Source organism: Equus przewalskii, chromosome 25 (genome assembly GCF_037783145.1).
Source record: "Equus przewalskii isolate Varuska chromosome 25, EquPr2, whole genome shotgun sequence".
In the NCBI taxonomy this organism is placed as follows: domain Eukaryota; kingdom Metazoa; phylum Chordata; class Mammalia; order Perissodactyla; family Equidae; genus Equus; species Equus przewalskii.
In genome coordinates this window covers 1,520,214-1,526,213 of record NC_091855.1, presented here as the reverse complement: position 1 = coordinate 1,526,213, position 6,000 = coordinate 1,520,214, and the positions used below count along the sequence as shown (strand labels likewise).

General features: G+C 40.7%; 1 long non-coding RNA gene across 1 annotated transcript in view; it reads right to left on the bottom strand.

Moving 5' to 3' along the window:
* Positions 1-1,743: 1,743 nt before the first annotated feature.
* The window catches only part of LOC139079400 (uncharacterized), a 102,573-nt gene continuing 98,316 nt past the window's right edge, over positions 1,744-6,000 (bottom strand). Inside the window, exons 4-5 of the long non-coding RNA XR_011533011.1 lie at positions 5,195-5,282; positions 1,744-1,892 (exon numbers count right to left, since the gene is read on the bottom strand). This is a non-coding gene — a long non-coding RNA (uncharacterized lncRNA). The remainder of the gene's footprint in view (positions 1,893-5,194; positions 5,283-6,000) is intronic.

Below are 6,000 nucleotides of genomic sequence, written 5' to 3'. Positions count from 1 at the left end.
CAGCGCCATCAGGGACTCTTCCTTCTAATACTAATCAAAGACAAGCCAGAAAGTCTCAGCACAGCTGGGAACCTTGATGCAGATTTCAAGGCTGCAGCAGGATGCTGGAAGTAGGGTTCCATCTTGTTTCTTAGAATCCATCCACTCACCAGTTCATTCTTTCTCCCAGCTATTTCTGGTGATAATTACACCCCTTTTGTTTCATTTGCTTAAACACTAGTATTTTTCATTGTTTTGGGTTAGTGAATTGCTCAATAAAATAAAATTTATACAATGCACCAATTAGACAAAGAGTTCTCAACCCTGCATGCACATTCCAAACACAAGGGGAGATCTTTATAAACCTCACGCTTGGATTGCGTTAGAATCTCTAATGTTGCGTCCCAGTAACATTAAAGCCGCCGAGTGATTGGAACATGAATCCGGGATTGAGAATCAGGCAGCAGAATAATGAATGAGCCTATCCGGATGATTGTCGGAATAGCAGAGTGGCAGCAAAGTCATCAACTCATTTTGTTATACTTTTTAGAGTGCAGTCAACTAAGAAAGGGTAACCACAAAGACTTGCCAGTAAATTCCAGTGCCTCGCAGAAGTCTCCAACTCAAATCTAGAGGGTCTGGATGTAAAGCAAAACAAAACAAAACACAAACAATAGAGAGTCCTCACAGTGGCAAACGAGAAAGCAAGCTCCACCTGAAGGGAGTGCCTGTGACTGAGCTCTTGTCAATTAAGATTACATAGAATGTGAGTCTGTGTTGCTGCATATTTCAATTTTTTAAGAAAAATGAGGTAGGGATGTGTGTGTGTGTGTCTGTGTGTGTGCGTGTGTGAGAGAAATCTTCTGACTTTTCAAAATATTTTATGAAGTTGGAAAGCAAAAAAGCGTGCCTGCCTGAGTTGTCAGTCCTGTACCAAGGACCGAAAATGAACAAATTAGACATTGGCCATGTGACATGCAACAAAAGTAACCATTTTTCCACACTGTCATTTATCCCTTTAAAAAATTACCTCACACTGCCATTAAAAAAGAAAATGAGTACCTGCTTAAAAACCACATTAAAGTCATTTTGAGAGATGCAAGATCATAAAATTCTATTCTAAAAATGAACACATCAGTGGAACACACATATCCTGAAGGGTGTCCATGCAGACTTGCCTAAGAATGAGAGTGCTAATACGAAAGGAACAGATGGCTACCTTTTTTCTGTGATCACTGAAATCAATAGATAAGTCAAAAAAAAAAGAGAAAAAGTCCATTCTACTCTTAAGAAAAAAATATTTAATAGGTAAAATGTAAAAACTGCAATAATCAGCTCAAAGTGAGACAGTTGTTTTTAGCAATACATTTTTCAAATCTTCCAGATATTTTTATAATATTATTTCTATGCATCTGTTGAAATAGCATGGGCTGGGTTAGCAGGCCATACACAAGTTCTTGCATGTACTAACTGTGAACCATGAGCAAATTACTTTGAACTTAGTTACCAAACGAGTCAAACAAAATAATAATACATAAGATCGCTCAAAAAGTTAAATTAGCTAATACAATTTAAAGTGCCTTGTGTGCAGTAGATATTAAACTAATGTTTGGCTTATTGTTTGTGGAAATAGTAATTATATATGCATTTACATTATATAAAATAGCCACACATTTTAGGGGGGATTCTGAGATTACCACTATTCATTTTTCACTTCTTTACTGTCTTATAAGCTATATTAACTCAGTCTGTAATGTTACCTACCTCGTGCAGCTGCAACCATGTTCAAGCTAATGTGTTCCGAACTGTAGAGATCTAAAGAAGATCAGTATAAGTCCTTCCATGAACAAATACATCTTCCATTCACGTTGTTCATCCATTTACTGAAGGCCTTCTGCGTACCAGGCACTGTTCTAGACAACAAGGACACGTCTCTGAGTAAGACAGAGACTATTCTGGCTCTTAGGGAGCTTAAATCATAGCAGAGATAGTTAAACACAAATAAGAAAATTACGTAGTAATAGGTGCTATAAAAACACAATGGGCTTACGTACTAGAGAGTGACTGGGGGCTACTTTAGATTAGGTGTCGGCCAAGAAAGGGCTCTCTGAGAAAGTGAGGTGACTCTTAAATGACAAAAGAAAGCTAGTCCTGCAGAGTGAGTCTGGGGAAGAGTGAACTCTGCGACAGGAACAGGCCTGGCTGCTGGGGAGCTTGATGAAGCTCATGGGTGTGCGTCCAATGGGCAAAGGGGAGCGTGGTACGAGGTGGAGAAGGAGAAGTGAGCAAGTCTATAGCATCTGGGGATGCACAGGCGAGGGTAAGAAACGTGGATCTTACTGGAGCAGGGAAAGTAAACACTCACTTACAATACTAAGGAATAATTAAATAACTGCCATAAAAGTGAGGTGCTTGGAAACCGAGACAAAGGCTGTTAATTCCACATGCCTCGAGGGGGTTCAGAAGGCTTCTGGAGAAGTGGATTTGAGGTGGCCCTTAGAGCAAGCAGGACTTCATGTAAATAGGGAGAGAAAGATGAAAAGAACATTCTAGGCTGGGAAAACTGTTAAACAAAGAACACGGGATGGTTGGTGTGGGAACCTAGAGAAATATGGAGATAGATCGAGCCAAAGGAGAATCCTCGATGGGGAAGAGTCTGATCCTGATGAGGAAAGAAGGCCTGGTCCGTAGCCAGGGAAGCTGCTTAGAACATGGTTGGAGGGCAACCTCCTGCAGCAGTCAGGACACACCTTCTCTGTTTATTTCAAAGTGGTGTGTCCATTACAGACACTCACAAAACATCTGCACTTTGGCTAGACATCAAGAGTGACTGTAAGTACACTCTGTCATGTTCCTTCAGTATCTCCAGCCCCCATATTCATCATGTATTCCTCAACACAGACCCGTGACTTCTAGGAAAGCAATCTGGACATGCGGATTTCTAAGGCACACACTCTTTAGTCCAGCCTTTACACCCTTAGGAACATACACTATAGAAATACTCAAACAAGTACACAAAAATTGTATGTGCAAGGATGTTCGGTGAGGAGGGAGCTATGAGATTCCTACATGCCACCACTCTGAGTCCTGGAGCCACCTCTGCGCACTCAGACATCATCCAAAAATAAGCAGGGGGACTCAGAAATGGGAAAGCAAGGAATTACCCGAAAACACAAACTCCAAGGTGAACCATTTAAATCAGTGTTTTTCAAACTATAGGTCACGATCCATTAGTTAATCATAATATCAATCCAGAGTGTTGCCACTGACATTTATTTTAATTTTTATTTCTATTTATTTATTTACTCATTTTTGCTGAGGAAGATTGGCCCTGAGCTAACATCTGTTGCCAATCCTCCTCTTTTTATATGTGAACTGCTGCCACAGCATGGCCACTGACGAGAGGTGTAGATCCTTACCCGGAACCGAACCCAGGCTGCCAAAGCAGAGCACACCAAACTTAATCACTAGGCCACCAAGGGCTGACCTGACATTTTTTTTTTTTAACTTAAAAGAATAGAGTTAAAATAGAACAGAACAGGGACCAGCCTGGTGGTAGTGGTTAAGTTCACATGCTCCGCTTCAGTGGCCCAGGGTTTGCAAGTTTGGATCCCGGGCCCAGACCTAGCACCACTCATCAAGCCACGCTGTGGTGGTGTCCCACATAAAATAGAGAAAGATGGGCACAGATGTTAGCTCAGCAACAGTATTCCTCACACACACACACACAAAAATAGAAAGAACAGAAAGCATTAGAGTGAATTGAACACCATAAAGGCAAGGGTTATGTTTCATAAACACAGTTTCCTTTTTTACATATACACAGGCATCTGTGCACTGGGTTGTGATGTAAGATGTGTTTCTTACTGTGGGTCATAAAAAAATTGAGAAATATTAGTTAAAATTATTTTTTTTGACCAGTGTTAAATCAGACATTGTAATTTTTAATCCACTGTTTGCAGATAGGGGCTTATTAAGAAAACCCTCTCCATTGCATGTATAGGTAAATATATGTCACCTGCAGAGCCGCGAAGAGGTCCAAAAGTATACACACCAGTTACCTGGGAATATGTCCAGAGAATACGGAAGATGTTATAAAAGCAGAGAACTTTTACTTTGCATTTTATATACTTTAAATACTATTTACCTTTATATACTTCTGTGCTGTAATTTTTTAAAATAAAGAAAAAGTAGATGTGAAAGAATACCCTGCCTGTTGAGTATTCAGTCAATCGATAGGAAATGTGCCAATGTCCTTCAGCCAAAATTCAGAGAGAAATGGGAGGGAAGGAAGCCATGTTCCCGCATGGAAAACTGGTGGGAAACCGGAAGGAATGTGAGTGATAGAAGTCAGCATGTGGCCTATTCATTTATGTCCTACCTAATTTATAAAATGACTGAGGCAGCTAAGTATTTGGACAGCCAGAAGACAGGGCAAGAAAGAAGCTGAGGAAAAAATCTCAGAAGAAAATCTGGCACTAGAAAAGAGACTTGAAAAGTGGGAAAAGGGTGAGATTCAGGGTAAAGGGAAGGAGCTAGAGAAAATCCAGCGCTCACAACTAAAGCTCTGAGGAGTGTTCATCCATTGGCCAGAGGGTTCTGACCCCTTAGGAAACTATAGAGTTTGGAAGAAAAGAGCTACTACCTAGAGCTCCAAGACATTGAGAGCTCCTGTGAACACATGATGGGGGCCGGGGGCCAGGCAGTTCCCTCTGTTCACCATCATTCAATCATGCCAGCACGTCACCCCCTCCTTCACTGCAGGGCTCCACCTGCTGCATGGATGAGGCATTCACGCTCATGGGCTGGGTTCTGGACAGTACCGGGGGCACTCAGGGTTTATCTCTTTGCCTCTCCCTTCTTTATGATTCTGCGATTGAACAGCCTCATTTCTAGCAGGCACACGCTTGCATCAGATATGTTAATATCTTTGATTAGATCTCATTCAAGAAGCAGTGTGGGTCATACTGGGTGGCACATAATTGCTTGGCTTTCGCATTAGACCAGCTCTCGTGCACGAGGACAGCAGGCTTTGATATTCTTCTAGCTTGCCTTGTCTTGCTGTTCCCAACCGGCTCTATGGCCTCTCACTTTTCCCAAGGTAAACTGATTGACAAGTGGTCATTCTGTGTATTTGGTGCTTACTGGCTTGGAGGTGATAGCACAGATTTCTTTCTATTGGCAATAATATACATTTGAATGGCAATTATACTACCTTTATAAAGTTGGATGCAGCCAAGTACCAGGATGCCAGATGTAGTAAGCAGCATTTTCAAAGACAGCAGGCTTCCGTGTCCTGGATTCTAATGAAAACATACAAAAAGTACAAGGCCTCGAGTAAATGCATCATGACCCACTGGAGTAGACCAACCCCAAACTAAGCCTTTACAATTTCTCGTCAGTTAGAAAATCCATTTAACAGTGGCAATGGGTAAACTGCTTTCCTAACTAAATATAAAACCACAAATTCTCATCACATTACTTTACGTATAAAATTACTTGAAAGTAGCAAACATGTCTTAGTTATATTTGAAATGTCAGTACTCAGCAGTGGCGTTGCACATAGCACATGCTTAATGAAACATTGAGTACACTAATGGGTAAGCTCATCAGGGTAAGGTAGGTGTAAGGCCTCGTTTCATTGATGACTGTTAGCTCCTCTCCACAGAACTTTTGAATTATAAAAGCAAAGGCTGATTCCATTCATGAAATCTTACACTTGTAAACATTAATTATTCTTTTTTCTGGCTTTCCTCCATTCCAATCATCGAGAAAGCTGCAAGATTCTTTGATCTCAGTTTTTATGGCAACTAAAATACATCAATTCCCCATGTGCAAAATATCAGTAGAGTATTCATTCAGCCACTCAATATTGGCAGCTTAACTCTGGTAAGTTCTTCCTAAATCACATTGGTGATGCTTAATTTTTCTGAGCGGTGAAATCTATTAACTATCTTTTCTACTAGTCTTTGGTGTTTTATTGTAAGTAAGATAAAGGAAATCTGTTCCTTTTATAAGTAA